Below are 17,041 nucleotides of genomic sequence, written 5' to 3'. Positions count from 1 at the left end.
TGATGACTCATATACATACAGAATTATTGTTCAAAAAAGTTTTAAATTCTTTCTTAGTGACAATAGTATTAAAGGATAATTTTCACATACAAAAAAAATGAACATGAATACATTAAAGATTTTACTAGCTCGTGATTAGAGAGTGAATCAGACATTTTTTATAACAGACTCACAGGAGAAGTCTAAGAAGTACACATTTATGTGAAATAGAAGATTGAATGGAGACTGCAAATGAACACCAAACAGGTTTTGGGTTTTGCGCTTTTGTTTTTTGATCCATGGGAGAAGAATGAAGTCTTGGACCTGTACCAAACAAAATATTTGCAAGTCCTTGGGTCCGGTTTTTCAATGCTACCAGTTATATCTAATTTGCAGAGCTGTAATGAAGTTCAAGGGCAATGAAAGGCTAAAAGAAGATAACCCAGAGGAGTATGCTCAAAACATTGCAGTGTTTTTCATTAGATCCCAGTAATCTTTTTGCAATTCACAAATGTCCTTACAGAAATAACATTTGTAAAAAGCTTGATGTCCTATAAATGCTTACAAATACATGCTTTGGAGAGTCATCTCAAACTTGTGAGACAGCTTGGTGGTATCTTCTCATTATTGACCTCAGGGAGGCAAGCTATGACAGCACATAGTGTGGTACAGGTAGATGCTCACAAATCTGTAGCTGTTCTTAGGGATGCATCGTTGGTGGTGGTTAAGAGCTAGGACTCTGGAATCATGTGGGTTGTGTCTCAATTTTCTCATCTACACAATGGGGACAAAATAATGCCAGTGTTCTGGAATTATTATGAGGAGTAAAAGAGCTAATTTGTAGAAGGTGCTGAGAACAGGGACTGGCTCAGTAAATGCTGTCTTTGTTGTTACTGTTGCTTAGCATTCACCTGTTAGAGATTAGGTCCAAAAATGGTGCCTAGATCCTTTACTTCCAAACCCATGTGCATCCTTAGCAAAGATGATGCATTGTGAAGGGTGACATATGTTCAAATTTGACATCCCCCCCCCATTTGGGGGACCAAGCTTGTTTGCAGAGAGCAGGTTTCTATTTGAATCTGGGAAGGTTGAGTGGTACTTGAGTAAATATTCCCCTCTGACTCTCCTTTCATCTTGCAGGATGCATGAGCACTTGGTTTGCTGTATTCAGCCAAATCTGAGCTATGCTAATGCCCAATCTTTAGCACTTTATGTCTACTTGAATGGAATCTGAAAATAAATATTTCTGAGCTCTCAGGCTCATGTTTCAGTGGCATTAGGAAGCCTGGCAAGAGTACAACAAAATGCCAATGTCAGGTCTTGGCCATGAGCCGTAGTAAGTGCTTGCTTACAGCAATTCTATGAAGTGATGGTCATGTCTGTTTATAGATGAGAACAAATGTGGCCCAGGGAATAATTAACTGAGTAACGCTTGGGTTTGAGTGCTGGTCTGACTTTAGTATATGACTCTCTCAGCTCTCCTGCCTTCTGCTCAGAATCTCAAAACAGTAGATTCCATATAAACTATCATCAATGTGGCTAATAAAGACTACAGAGTAAGACAAGCGTCCAGTAACGGAACTTATTTCCTAGAGTAACAGACTTAGCTGTTGGCAACGGGGCCAGAGCTTTGGTGAAAGAGTAGACTTTGGTGCTGGTCCTTTTCAACAGTGAACTGGAGCTCCTGAAATCCTCCTGGATTAGGAATTGACAAGGCTTGGTGTGGCACTAAAGCTGTGAGAGGGACCCAAATGGCCTCAGCAAAGTTGGTCAGAGAACTGGGAAACTTCTAGAGCCAATCCAGTTAAAATGATAGGAGTGGGGAGTTCACATGAGTCCCCCATTCACCCAGCCCCAAGAACAGAGCTCATCAGAGGTCACCATTATGGTAGCAGGAAAGCCCACTAGTATCTTGGCTTTTAGAGCTCTGTTGCTTGTTTCATGGGAGTTTGGGGGCAAGGAAACCAACGTAAGAATTTCTTTTTCTAAAATAATGTGTTATGCTATACAGATGTCAGCAGAAAACATTTTACATTATCATCGCTGGGACTCAAATATGGTGTGTTTTTGATTCCAAACCTGTATGTATCTCTATCCATTCAACATTCTGTCCACCTGTTTAGTTGCCTAGGGCTGCAGTAACAAAATACCACACACAGGCTGGCTTGAAAAGCAAACAAACAAAAAAATGTGTTCTCCCTGTGGTAGAAGCTAGAAGTCCAAAATCAAAATGTTAGCAGATCCAGGCTCCCTTTGAGGGGTGTTGGTGAGGATCAGACTTCTGGAAGCTCCAGACGTTCCTTGGTCTGTGGCAGCCCACCTCAATTTATGCCTGTTTCTTTACATTACTACCTTTCCTCTGTGTCCTTGTCTTCACACGGCATTCCTATGTGTGCGTGTGCGTGTGTGTGTGTGTGCATGTGTGTGTGTGTGTGTGTTTGTGTGTGTTTGTCCAGATGTCCCTCTCCTTATAAGGACAATAATCATATTAGATGAGGGTCCATTCTAATGGCTTCACATTAACTTGTTACATCAGCAAAGACCCTATTTCCAATTAAGGTCACTTCATAGTTACCTGGGGTTATGACTACAACATACCATTTTGGGAAATAGAGTTTAACTCATAACAACACCTGTTCTTTTCTCTGGCTCCCTTTCATTTTCCAGGCCTCATGTTTTCTCATCTGGTAATTATTTGTTATTTTGTCAGTGCATCCATCCTTCTGATTAAAAAACAAACAAATAAACTAGTGATGGCCTACTGTGTGTTAGGCATTGAGCCCACAGAGGTGCATGCAAGCACTGGTCCATAAACCCAAAAGAGACACAAAAACAAGTAAACAGATGGATGAAAGAAACTCAAACCATACTTAGTATTATGAAGGAAGGAAATAGGGTTGAGGCAGGGCAGGAGGTTCTCTAGGGTAGTCTAGGATGGTTTCCTGGAGGAGGTAACAGATAAAATGAGACTGAAAGGACAAGAAGTGATGCCATCCAAAGCCTGAGAAGAGTGAATCTGGCTAAAGAAGAGTGAGAACTAAGGGCCTGAGCAGGGACCAGCTTGATACATTTGAGGACCAGAGAGGTGGTGAGGAGTGTGGCCTGGGACTTGGAGTAGGACAAAAGCTAGAGTTGGAGATTCAGGCAGAGGACAGATCTTGCAGAGCTTGCAGAATCATGGAGGGAAATTTGAATTTAAACTTAAATTAGCCGCTGACCAACATCGTAAGACCAACAACACGCTAATAATAATCATCAGAGTTTTTTTATTATTGGCTGTATGCCAGGTGTGCAACTGAGTACTTCTCACCTGTCTCCCATTTGGCCCCTCATCCTCAACCACAAACCTGCAAAGGAGATATTTTGAGAATTGTAGAGTGTTGGCCCACTCTTCTGTATACAGAGCACGAAACCTATTCTAGGCACAATGCTCGGCCCTTTGGGGATGTGTTGATGATCCCTGCCCTCACGTTACATACAATCTAATAAAAACATCTGTTAGCCGGTGACCATACTGGTAGCCTGATGGCACAACAGCAACCTCCTAACCACTCTGGGCTTCACTGTCTTCCATGTGTCAAGTGGGGAAGTCAGTCTCCTCCTTACAGGGTTATGGTGAGTAGGAGCCGCCCACAGTGCACACAAGGCGAAAGACAGCAGGACTCTGGGGAAAGAGGAAATGAAAAGACTGTGCAGAGGAGGGTGAGATGAGCCTTGGAAGAACAGTGACATTTCTCAGGCAGACCAAGAAGGGGATGACAAAATCTGATTGCTGTTAAGCCTAACACGTTATAATCCTTATTATTAAAATTAAACTTGAGGAATCAGTGTGCCTGCAGTCTGATGGACTATATGATGCTGTAATTTGACTTCTAAACTTTGTATAATCCTTGGTAAGAAGCATGTTAGGACACCCCTTACTGGTCACAATTCTGCCGCTAATTTTAGTAAAAATGAGAGGGCCGTAGTAAATAGAGACTCATTCAAGGCTTTCTGTTTCCAAGACTGTAGGCTTGTCTTATCTTGCCCGCCTCTCTCTCTCTCTCTCTCTCTCTTTCTTTCTTTCTTTCTTTCTTCTTTTTCTATTTAAGGTGTATGTCAACTTGCCCTCTAGTGACAGTATTTTGAATTTCATTCAAATTCAGAAGACAAGTCTCAGGCCACCCGGCTCCTCCACAAAGTAATTTGCTGTTTATCGATAGAAGCCTGTTGTGTGTCTAACTACCAAAGTGACCTCTGCGAAGCGTCGCTATTGTGGGCCAGTGAGACGCCTGCCAGATGGCAATAGGCATCATCACTGGCAGATAATGGCCTGGGACTCTAGGCAAGTTGCTTACATTCAGGATAGGGTCTCCTCACCCTTGAAATGAGGATCGTGTGTATTTACTTCTGTTTCCCCTACCAGAGTGTGAGCTCCATGAGGGGGGCGGTTTCGCTTGCTTCCCTACCGATCCCCAGAGCACAGAGCAGCGCACCATGTGGTGGAAGATGCAATGGACAGAGAAAAGTATGAAGATGGAGCGCATCAGTTACAGAAGTCCCTCGTCGTTGGGTCAGGCAGATCAGGGGTGCCTCACTGCATGACGGTGTCCTTCCTTCTCTGGCTATGATCCCTTCCTTTTTATTTTATCTTGATTAGCCCAGGCTACTCCTCTGGACTGTTTTCTTGTGGTGTTTTCTTTGATCATCCTGAGCAGAAACTGAGAAGAGGAATAGGGAACATAGAGTCAAGGATGGGACTATTTTAAGTCTGAAAGACAGAGACATTAGCAGATTCTTCCTTTCTGGTTGATGAAATACTATGTTTAACCCTTTCCTGTAAATAATCATTTACTTATCTATGTAAGGCGCTTTGCTGCTAAATCATAGGTACATAGCACATGAGGAATCCTACAAATCTAACTGGGTCTGTCTCGTATCTTTTTACTGTTCAGAGTAGCTTAACTCCGCAACATCCCAGACTTTCAGAAAGAATGTTCGCTGTTGTTTCCCCCCACCCGCCGCCAGCCATCCTCTTCACAATTGTTTTCTTCCTTTCACCAAAGGTTTACTGCTCACTTCTGCTTTGACAGACAGGACCTGGGAGGTCACAGAGATGAAAGAAATGTGATCACACTTTTCCCTGCTGACAGCAGAACCTGCTCACCACTTACACTTGAAAAAGCATCATCATCTTCAAGTGCCTTCTATGAGCATTCATGCTATGGAATAAGGGTGAGCCAGGAGAGGAAGGAGGCAATTCTTAATGTGCTTTTTAAAGTCTTAAGAGTTGAAATCCTTCTTTCAAGAGTGACCCCCTTGGCGAGAAGAGAGCATGTCTTTAAAGTTCCTACCCAACTTCTTAAACCTTTAAGAGTTCTGTCACGTTGGGGATGATAGTGAAAAGATACCCTTTGAGAGGTAGGGGTGAAGAATAGATACGGATTTATCCTTTTGCTTCATGACATTCTGCTGTGCAGAAACAAGTAATGCTTCACAGGGAGCGGAGGAAGAAGTCTAAATTCTTAACCTTGCATTTAAAAGTTTCTAGAGCCCTGCACCAGTTTGTCTCTTTGAACCTATCTTCTAGTATCCTCTTTATGGTGTTCCAGTCCAACTGTCCTTCCCGCTGGCCTCCAGCTATGCTTTGTGCTTTGTGCTTTCAAAATTTAAATACTTTTTTTTTTTTTTTTTTTGGTTAGAGAAAGAGAGTTATAGTTGTTGGAGGAGTAATCTGAAAAGTACAAAACAGGAGATGGCATTTGTAGTTCTACTCCTTGGAATTAATCCCTCTTGGTAGTTGTAATATTATTTCTAGTTCCTAAAGATGTCCACATATAATTACTGTGTTTATAATTTTTTTAAAAAAGTTACAAAAGTGAGGGGAGCCTGAGTGGCTCAGTGGGTTAAGCCTCTGCCTCTGGCTCAGGTCATGATCCCAAGGTCCTGGGATCAAGCCCTGCATTGGGCTCTCTGCTCAGCAGGGAGACTGCTTCCCTCTCTCTGCCTGCCTCTCTGCCTACCTGTGATTTCTCTCTGTCAAATAAATAAATAAAATCTTAAAAAAATATTTTAAAAAATTAAAAAATTGATTAATCAGTTAATCAACACTGATTCCCTCTCACCCTCACCAGAAGTAACTTTTGGTTTCATTGCATAAGGTTAACTTTGTACGTGGGGTTTTCCTACATTTATATTGGTGACATAGCATCATATGATGTGCATTATTCCATAGTTTTCTTTTCTCCCTCAACCGTATTTGTTGATGTCTCACCATGTTTTTCCAAGTAGTTCAAATTCATTGCCATTATTTTCACACTTTTGCAAAGCGGCAGAGAATATGAATATAGTTTTTCTTACAAATGTGCAAGGATTTCTCTTGTGTGCCAGAGGTGGTATTGCAGGGTCATTGTATCTATGCGGGTGTTGATGGAACTGCTGCCTCTCCCTGTCCCTTTACTCGCTTACATGCCTGAATAGAGTGAGCAAAGAGAAACATTTCTCAGATACTCTCTCTTCTCCCTTAAATTTCACAAGTGTAGGATTCCCTTTATTCTTTTCCTCTCTTATGGACACCCAATCTGTGTATCAAGATTCAATTGACATAACATATATTGGATATTCTTCTCATTTGACATTTATGTTGATTTTGACTATTTTTGCCTTACTCATTCATGTCTCTACCGTGAGTAAATGAGCTTAGAAGGCACATGGCCTGTACACGCCTTTGTATTCTGCAGAATTAGTCTCTGGTCCATAGTGAGTGCCCTAAAGAGCAAAGTCTAGTTTTTCTTAAAGCTTAGGTACTGAAGTCAATTGAAAAATGTATATCCAGGATAGTCAAAATCACCCTTGATTTTTTTTTTTTTAATTGCCCACAATTTGCTACCTTGAAATAAGCTCACTCAGCCAATTTATTTCTCCTACTGCATTAAACCCAGTCAACACTTCTTCTTTGTTTGATCAACAGTTACAGGTGCTGGTCCCCTTGTATGACAAATATACATTGTAATTTTTAAACCTATTTCACCTAGCATGTGAAATACACATGTTTCTCTGGGGAGAGGCATGCAGGAAATGTAACTGACAGTGGATATGGTAGATAACCTCTCATCTCATCCTTCTCCTGGGATTTATGCTTGTGGACCAGATCGGAAGGAATCACCTGTCTCCCCTTTATCTCTCCCCCACCCCAACACACACGCATGTACCAAGGTGTGCTTTGTCTTATGACCTCACCAAATATATTAAATAATGCTTGGATTAAGCAGGTATTCAGCACAATGACAGGAGAAAATAAGCTCCTGCTTCCTTGATCTTGCCCTGCAGAGAGAACAGGATGAGACCAAATCCAGCAAATAAGGCAATAGGGTAGCTGTTCTGTAATCAATCTCCTAACACTCTCTGGGATTTGACAGAAATAATTAGGTCCCAAATACTTTTCTAAAGGTCATTTATCCTCTGCTGTTGTGGGGACCATTTTATTTCAAAGTTCCTGGATCCAACCCGGGTGGGGGGTTAGTAATAGAGGAAAAATTGCCTTGCATATGTACAGGCATAGTCTTCTGTGCCTCAGGCACACATAGATCTAATTTGTGAAGTATGTGAGATTGCTCATTGATTGTTTTAAAACTCGGGTTTTATGTTTATTTAGATATGGCAAGGCCCGTAGATGAAGAGATAACACCTTTGAAAGGATAGTTTGTTGCTCACAGAGGAGGAGGCACACCAGGCCATGAGGGTCCACCCAGGGAATGACTGGGAGCGATAGTTCAGGAGGCAGAGGGATTTGGAGAAACCGTGCTGGAACCTTTCCTGAGGTTTTTGTGGGAAGGAAGGAATAAGGCACAATAAGCAAGATTTAAATTGGCTAGGTTGAGTAATTTCAGTGGGCTCTGGAATATAGAGGTCATACCTAGCAGTCTGACTCCTGCCCTGGGATGATTATAGCAGGTGGATAGTGGGTGGAGTGTGATAGCCTGTGAAGGAGGTGGCGGGGGTGCAGGCTCTGGATGGATTTGTTTGCCTATGAAAAGTGAGCTTGCCAGGGAGTCCTTTGCTATGTTAGGGAATCGCTACCCTGGGGGTGGTCAGCAAGGCCCCAGATATAAAAGCATTAGAAAAGGAAATTTAAAAAAAAAATGGTTAATACAGTGATCATCTTCATGGTGACATTTCCCTGTGTGTGACTTGGTCTCAGGTATCTGCATACTGTGTGACCTTCTATGAAGGATATAGTAAGCTGCCAACAGTGGATCAGTGCAAAACGCCACAAATCTGGATGTCAGCAGTATGGATGTGGGAAAAGCTACTGGGGAAGACAAGCATCCTGAGTCCTACAGGCATCCTTCAAGTTTATTCCCCTTCCAAACTGTCCCTCAGATGAAACTCTTAAAATGTCACTGTGTGGGTGGCTCAGTGGGTTAAGAGTCTGCCTTCTGCTCAGGTCATGATTCCAGGATCATCCCTGCTGGGCAGGGAGCCTGCTTCTCCCTCTACCCCTTGTGCCTGCTCATGATCTCCTCTCTTCCTCTCTCTCAAATAAATAAATAAAATCTTTAAAAATTAAACAAAAAAATATGTTATCATTTGCCCCCTATTTAAAAAAAGCAAACAAAAAAAGCCAACCTGGTTTAGTCTGCAAACTTGTGTTATTTTGTTACCCCTCTGTATTAAGATATTTAGTTTGAATAAAAAATCAAGTGATCTTTGCCCTCAAATTGACTTTCTCTCTTGGGGTCCAGAGATTTGTAAAATGGCATTACCATCTGCCCAGAGAGCCAACGCAGTAATCTGGGAAACACCTTTGACCCTTCCCACCCTCTCTATTACTCTTGTGATTCCACACTAAGTCCTATTACTGTCCCTAAGTCTTTCTCTTATCCATATGTCTGTGTCTATTTCTTCTTCATTGGCTGACTTCAAGATCACTTCTTTTCTTGTATGGCTCCTTATAGCTTCTTGATAGTCCCTTCTCTTCTCAGGAAAAAGAAAAGAAAACACAAACCACCAAAATGGGGAATAAAATTAGGACATTACTTTCAACCCTACAGATATTAGTAGAATAAGAAAAATCCTCTGAAGAAGATTGATACTAACAAATTAGACAATTTAGACAAAATAGAAAATTTCCTAGAAAGACACAACTTACCAAAAATAATAAGAAAAAAAAATAGAAAAGCTGAATTGATTCTTATCAAATAAAGGCACTGAATTAGGTGGAAAAAAACCTTTTCACAAGTAAAAGTCTAGGACCAGATGGCTTACCTGTTGAAGTCTATCATTTTTTATCTTTCTTAAGGGAGAATCCTAATCGTACACAAACTTTTTCAGAAAGAAAAGGGGGGGGGGACTCTTCTTATCTCCTTGAGAAGGCGAAATTAAGTCATCCCCAGAAAAGAGAGCTACAGGCCAAAACACCTCATGAACATAGACAAAAATTCTTAATAAAATTAGCAAATCACAGCTAGCGATATATAAGAAGGTTTGTATACCATGACTAAATGAGTTTATGTAAAGAATATAAGGCTGATTGAACATTTGAAAATCAATTAATGTATTACAGTGTACTGATAAAGAACAGAAACACATAATCTCAATAATACAGGAAAAGCACTTGAAAAAGAAAAGCTAACACCTTTTCATGGTACAAGGAAAAAAAAAATCTCAACAAACTTTGTAGAGATGTCCTTCAAATTGATAAAGCCTGTCTATGAAAAGCCTACACATTTTTTTTTAAGATTTTATTTATTTATTTGACAGACAGAGATCACAAGTAGGCAGAGAGGCAGGCAGAGGGAGAGAGGAGGAAGCAGGCTCCCTGCCAAGCAGAGAGCCCAATGCGGGGCTCGATCCCAAGACCCTGGGATCATGACCTGAGCAGAAGGTAGAGGCTTAACCCACTGAGCCCCCCAGGCGCCCCAGCCTACATATTTTTTAATGATAAAAAATGGAATCCTTCCCCTTAAGTTCAGAAACAAATAAGGCTGTCCACCCTGACTTCTTCTGCTAAACATTACTGGATCTAGTCAGTGTCAGAGGAAGAAAAAGTGATTAAAGCCATACGTTTGGGATGAAAACTCCTAAGGAATCTACCAAATGGCTAAATAAGCAAGCTTAACAAGAGAGCAGGATTCTAGATGTGTACACAAAACTACTGTATCTCCATATACCAGCCAAAAAATTCAATCTAAAAATGACAACAATTCAATGTGATTATATCAAAATGAACAAAATAAATAACAATGATTTTAACAAAAATAAGTGCAAGACCCATACACTAAAAACTTCAAAACATTGCACAGAGAAGTTAGGGAAGAGCTAAATAAATAGAGACATACCATGTTTATGGATTGAAGTACTCAATATTGTTAACATGGCAGTTCCCAAATTTATATGGATTCAGTGCAACCCCTATCAAAATTCTATCAGACTATTGCTGACTAGAATATGTCTTGGAGTTGATTATTTTTGGTTAAATTTAACTGGCACCCTGTACATTCATTTGAGAGTAGATTTGAATCCCATATTTCTGGAAGAAAGTTTGTTATATTTTAAATATTCATTCTGTCCCATTGTTTGTTTTTTTGTTCTCCTTTAGGATCAATTTGACTATTTAACTTTGTCAACTTGTTATATTTTTGTATTTTTTTCTCAGCACAAAGGTCACACTCCTCCCCAAATAGCCTTCCTAACTGGAGTTAGTTGACCTGAATGTGGACCTGCCTCTGATGTCTCTTTACTTCATTTACATGTTCTTCCTCACTTGTAAATGGCCATCCTAAGGAAAGGTCCCAGGGCAAGTAGGGATGATATTTGCCTTTTTTGAAAGTGTTACTCTGCTAGGCCTGCCATAAAAAAAAAAAAATGCCATGGAGTGGGTGCCTTAAACCCCAGAGATTTATTTTCTCATAGTTCTGGAGGCTGAAAGTCCATCATCAAGGTGTTGGTAAAGTTCCTGTCCCCTGAGGCTCCTATCTTCCACTTGTAATTGGCTCCCTTCTCACTGTGTCCTCATATGGCCTTTTCTTTATTTATTTTTTTTTTCTTTTTTGCATCCGTGGTGTTTCTTCCTCGTCTTCTAAGGACCCTAGTCCTGTAGGACTAGGATCCCACTTTTATGACCTCATCTAGCCTTAAATACCTCCTTAAAGGATCTATATCTAAACACAGTCACATGAGGGATTGGGTTTCAATATATGAATTTGGGGGCATATGAACAATTCAGCACATACTACTGAAGATACACCTTTTCTGGTAATACCCCAGTTGCGTTTTTGTCTCTCTTGCTTCTGTGATCAAAAGAACCCTTGAGAGCCATCTCCTTGCCTTGTTATACCTTTTAAGTGTTGATCAGCTTTACCCTAAATAGCCAATAGTTACCCTGCTCTTTCTGTGCTCTTTTGTACACCATAAATTCCCAATATGTTAAATCATTTCTGTTATTGTGGTTTTGATTGCTAGCATTTCCTTTAGATTCTTTGTTTTTTTTTTTTTTTAAGATTTTATTTATTTGACAGACAGAGATCACAAGTAGGCAGAGAGGCAGGCAGATAGAGAGTGAGAGAAGGAAGCAGGCTCCCTGCTGAGCAGAGAGCCCGATGTGGGACTCGATCCCAGGACCCTGAGATCATGACCTGAGCCGAAGGCAGCGGCTTAATGAGCCACCCAGGCGCCCGTTTTAGATTCTTTGTTAATGTTTTCATCTTTCTATTTGCATTCTCCATCTGTCCTCACATATTGTCTACTTTTTCTATTAGAGCCCTGTCGTATTCATCAATATTTAAAATTCTCTGATATTTCCAACATCTGTGTCACATCTGAGTCTGATCCTGATGTTTGCTTCATTTTTCTTGTCTGTTGGCATGCCTTGTCATTTTTTGAAACCCAGACACATTTTATTGAGCATCCGAGATTGAGGGCATTAGATTTCTAATGTGAAGTACTATGTTAATCTGACTGGTTGCAGGGCTGTGTTGAACACTTCTGTTCCCCTAGTGTTTTGGTCTTGAGCTTCCGTAAGCCCAGCCCCTCAGACTGTGCCTCTAGCAGCTCTTTCACCCATAATACACTGTGGTTAAATTAGAGTCCTTTTGCTGTGGTAATAAGATGTGGGGAAGAGCAGTGTTCTTTGATCTTCTGATGGAATCTATTCTTTCAGTGAGCCCCTGTCCCTGGGCTGTGATTTTCTCAAGGGTTCATTCAGTGAGGTAGCTCTTTTATTCCCATCCTACCCCCACTCCCTTCTCTATCTGATAGAGTTCTGTACCAATTTCCTTGAATCTGTGATCCATGTTTACATAAGATTTTTGCCCCTCTAGGTAAGGCAGGATAGCTAGAGGGTACTTGGATGGGAGACATGCCTTTGTCTAAGCTGAAATAAGTTCCCTAAAATCATTTCTCCTCAAGGGGAGGCCTTTTTTTATGGACTCAGAATGGTTATTCTCTCTCTCTCTCTGCTGCTTAGCCAGAGAAGATGTCTTGGATCATCACTTGAGAACCTACAGCGTTCCAGGAAATAGAGCCCAGGAAGTGTACCTTCCCTCAAGGAATTTAAAAAGTCATAAATAAATGTCTAGGCCCAGATGGCTTCACTGACAAATTCTATCACACATTTGAAAAAGGAATAATAACAATCCTACAGAAACACTTAAAGGAAAAAAGAGAGAGAGAAAGAGAGAAGAAAACACTTCCCAACTGTTATTACGATGCCAATATATAGTGAAAAGCTTGGCCTCCAGCAGTTCCTCAACATAACTGTCTGGGCACTTTTATCAGTTTTTGGTGCCAGCAACTTGTGCTTTGGGTGGATAGATCTTAACTGTGGCCCTGGAAATGCACTTGACTCTCCAGATTTCTGGGTGGCAGTTTGCCCTGTAACCTCCATTCTCTGATGGATCCAGAACAAGCCACTGATATTTAATGGATCTAGTTTTCTTATGCTCTAAGGATGGGAGGGATGACTTCCAAGCTCTTTTCATGTTGCAGCAGACACCAGAAGCCCACATCTATTAAATTCCAACAAGAAGGCAGTGATAATATGATGTCCATTTTACAACTGAGGAAACAGAAACCATATGTTAAAAGACTATGTCTTTGTCCATGACAACACAGCCAGGCTGAGATAGAGCCAAGTTTTAAATTAATTCAACTTATTTTCCTTTACTATGTAACTCTAATACATTCCTTTCCTTTTATACAAGAGGTTCACTGTATAAATTTCTCCTTTGATCATTGATGCCTATTCAGTGCCCACTTTTTTCTAAAAGAGCAATCAATGGACTAACATTTGTAAATCACTTAATATGGTGCCTGACACAGATTAAATAAATGCTCAATGAATAATATAACTAATGTCTGTTGCTTTTACGATAAAATTTATTCCTCATGATGACTTTATTAGATGAAGTCCTATACTTGCCATTTGGTACTGGAAGTGGGTGCCACCCTGGGCATTCTAATATAATTGGGCTGGGGTGCAGCCTGAGTATTACAGTTTTTAACAACATACCAGGTAATTCAAGTGTGAAGCCAAGATAAAGAAACACAGCTGTAGAAGCCATGCTGATCAGCTCCAGCTTACTGATACCATGAGAGAGGAAGGGCCTGTGTTAACAGATGTATTTTTTTTTTCTTTCTGTTTTAAAAAAAGGAAGCTGAAGGTTGAGTTACACTGTGACATTTCCTAATTGGAAGTTGTCTCAAACTTTTTTAAAACCATACACACACCCCTGGTAATTCATGGTAGACTTTGCAACCAGTGTGTTTGGGGTCAATTTGGAAACATCACTGTTGCCTGAGAGGCTGCTGTTTAGATTAGATCAGTGGTTCTCAAAGTATGGTAGATGGGCCAGCTGTGTCAATAGGTCCTGTTAGAAAACTTGTTAGAAACACAATTTCTCAGACTTAGGCCCACACCTATGGAATCAGACATTACAGGGGTAGGTCCAGTCCTTATGTTTCAAGCAGCCATCAAGGTGATGCTGATGCGTGCTTAAGTTCGAGAACCTCTGGATTAGATGACCTTGTCCTTTCCATCTCCCATTCCGTGGAGAGATCATATGAGCAAGAGAGCCTATGGAAGACAAACAGGACAAAACAGAAATCAGAACATTAAGGTTCAACTCATCTAGCAGTCCATGGAAATGTGGAGTTGCACAAGAGACAGACTTTTCCTTTAAACCCAGTTTTGGGGCACCTGGGTGTCTCTGGGTTAAGCTTCTGCCTTCAGCTCAGGTCATGATCTCAGGGTTCTGGGATGAGCCTAGTGTTGGGCTCTTTGCTCAGCAAGGAGCCTGCTTCCCCCTCTCTCTCTGCTTACTTGGGATCTCTTCCTCTGTCAAGTGAATAAATAAAATCTTTAAAAAAATTAAAATAAAAAAATAAATAAACCCAGTTTTGAACCCAAATCAGGGAAAGTTGTGCTGATGTGGTGCACTTTAATTTGTTTGGCTCTCACTTCCACTGCTTAAATCTTGACAGACCTGTTAAGTCAGCCTATGTAGGATCTGTGAAGCCCCTTATCTTTTCAGCTGTGTGAACTGAAGAAGGATGGGAGGGCAGAGTGTGACTCTGGTTAGAACAGGAAAAATTATTTATGCTGTAAAGGATGTGAACCATGGAAAGGTGATTTTACAAGGTGAGTACTAAAATATTGAATGGAAAAGTGATATGGGACTGTGTACTCCGTACCCTTGGTTTTAATATATTCATTTCCCAGGTTAAATGCTCATACAAATATACACACACACTCCTATAAATATATGGTGTATATAAATGTGTGTATGTGGGGAAAGCATGTGGAATATACTATAAGAATTATGGGCAGTTGACGTAAACTCCTCATGCCAGAAAAAGTTTCAGGGTATGGCATGAAAAGTGCTAATAAAATCCACACAACAAATAAGACTGTGAATGGGAGAATACTTTGGGGAGATTGCCTCTGGCTGTCCATAGCCAGGGGACTATAGTGGATCGCACATGCTTTAGATTCAGACAGTCTGGGGTTGTCTTCTTCCCTAAAAAGTATTGGGGACTGGTCAGCTTAAGTGTTAGGGATCCTGCTTGAAGATCATTTATTTGGGAAAGACAGAGGCTAGACAAAGAATTCTAGGTGTACAGAGTATTTTTTAAAAGTGAGGCTGCTATGAGATTGCATTATAGGGGGGAATGAATTAGGGAGTCTAGAACCCAAGAAAATGGAGTATTAGAGGATGAGTAGGAATTAGCTAGGTCGGCATTTCTCCACCATTGGAGGATATCAGACTCTCCTGGAGTACGGGTAGCAATGCAAACGTCTGACTCCCTCCTGTATCCCTACACCCATTGCCTAAGCTCTGGAAACCACCACTCTAAGAAGGCAACAGAATCATTATGGTGTTACAACTGATTACTATATTAACTGTGATGGTGCATATACAAACCTAAAAAGGGGATAAAATAATATAGAATGGAATACACGCACACAAAGACTAGCAAAACTGGAGAAGTCTCAATGAGGTGGATATTAATATCCTGGGAGTGATAGGTTATACCAGTAATTATGATAGATTATACATGTTTCCACTGGAGGAAACTGGGTTAAGTACACTAAAGGTTTCTGTATTATTTTTTATAACAGCCTGTGAATTTACAATGATTTCAATTTTAAAAATTTACCCCAGGGACTCCTGGGTGGCTCAGTTGGTTAAAGCCTCTGCCTTCGGCTCAGGTCATGATCTCGGGGTCCTGGGATTGAGCCCCGCATTGGGCTCTCTGATCAGCAAGGACCCTGCTTCCTCCTCTCTCTCTGCCTGCTTGTGATCTCTGTCTCTCAAATAAATAAATAAAATTTTTTTTTTAGAAAAATTCACCCCAAAATGCCCAGGTTCGGTCTTCTCCTATTCCAGTGTTGTGGGGTCTCTCTGTGCTTTGCTGGCTTGTGAGGGAATTCTACTCGACAGAGAAGGAGAGCCACTGAGCTAGGTGATTACTGGTGGGTGTGGGGTAGAAGAAAGCATCCTAGGCAGGAAGAACAGAAGAAATCATACTTGTGAGGGCCCACGGACAAGAACTTGGAAGATTTAAGATGCAGAAAGAAGCCATTATTACTGGAAATTGGCCAGAGGAATGAACTGTAGTCAATTTAAGAGTCTGGTAAACCCTTATGTGGCAATATCAGCCTCTTTTAAAGAGCTTTAAAAAAATTCCCATAAGCAGGTCCTCACCCTGGAGATTGCTAATCATTTGGGTGTCGTGGAGCTAAGGCATCATTTCTTTCTTTCTTTAAAGAAATGTGTCTGAGCAGTTTTTGGTTTCCAACAAAATTGAGAAGGAGGTACTATGATTTCTCTTATATCCCTGTCCCCATAAACGCATACATTTCCCCATTAATAATAGCCCCATTATGTATTATAACTAGAATAGTACTTGATTTTTGTTTTGTGTTTGTGTGGGGAGTTTTTTTGTTAATTTTTTTGTTAATCTTTTTTTTTTTTTTTTCCGAAGATGAACCTATAACATTAAGACATCATGAGTATATGAAGTCCATAGTTTAGTTTTCACTCTTAGTGTTATACAAGCTATGGCTTTGGACAAATGTATGGCATATATTCATCATTATAATATATTGAGTATTTTCACTTCCCTAAAATCTTTGTGCTCTACCTACTCATCACTTCCCACTCCCAACCCCTAGAAATAACTGTTACTTGTACTGTCTCCATAGCCTCACCTTTTCTGGAATGTCATATAGTTGAAATCCTCTCTGTGTAAACTTTTTGGTTGGCTTATTTTTCCTAGTAATATGCATTTAAGATTCTTTTGTGTCTTTCCATGACTTGATAGCTGACTCCTTTTTAGCACAAAATAATATTCCATAGACTCTATGTACCATAGTTTATTTAACCATTCACCTAATGAGGAACACTTTGGGTATTTCCAAGTTTGGCAATTATGAATAAAACTGCTGTAAACATCCATGTGCAGCTTTTTATGTGGACATAAGTTTCCAGCTCCTTTAGGTAAATATCAAGGAGTGTGACTCCTGGATTGTATGGTATAAGAATGTTTAGTTTTGTGAGAAATCACCAAATGGTCTTCCAGA

General features: G+C 40.5%; 1 long non-coding RNA gene across 1 annotated transcript in view; it reads left to right on the top strand.

The window, feature by feature from the left end:
* LOC131824177 (uncharacterized) overlaps positions 1–17,041 on the top strand; it is a 253,679-nt gene that overhangs the window by 81,761 nt on the left and 154,877 nt on the right. The gene's annotated exons all lie outside the window — the stretch shown is intronic.

Source organism: Mustela lutreola, chromosome 2 (assembly GCF_030435805.1).
Source record: "Mustela lutreola isolate mMusLut2 chromosome 2, mMusLut2.pri, whole genome shotgun sequence".
In the NCBI taxonomy this organism is placed as follows: Eukaryota; Metazoa; Chordata; class Mammalia; order Carnivora; family Mustelidae; genus Mustela; species Mustela lutreola.
This window is presented reverse-complemented; position numbering and strand designations above follow the sequence as displayed.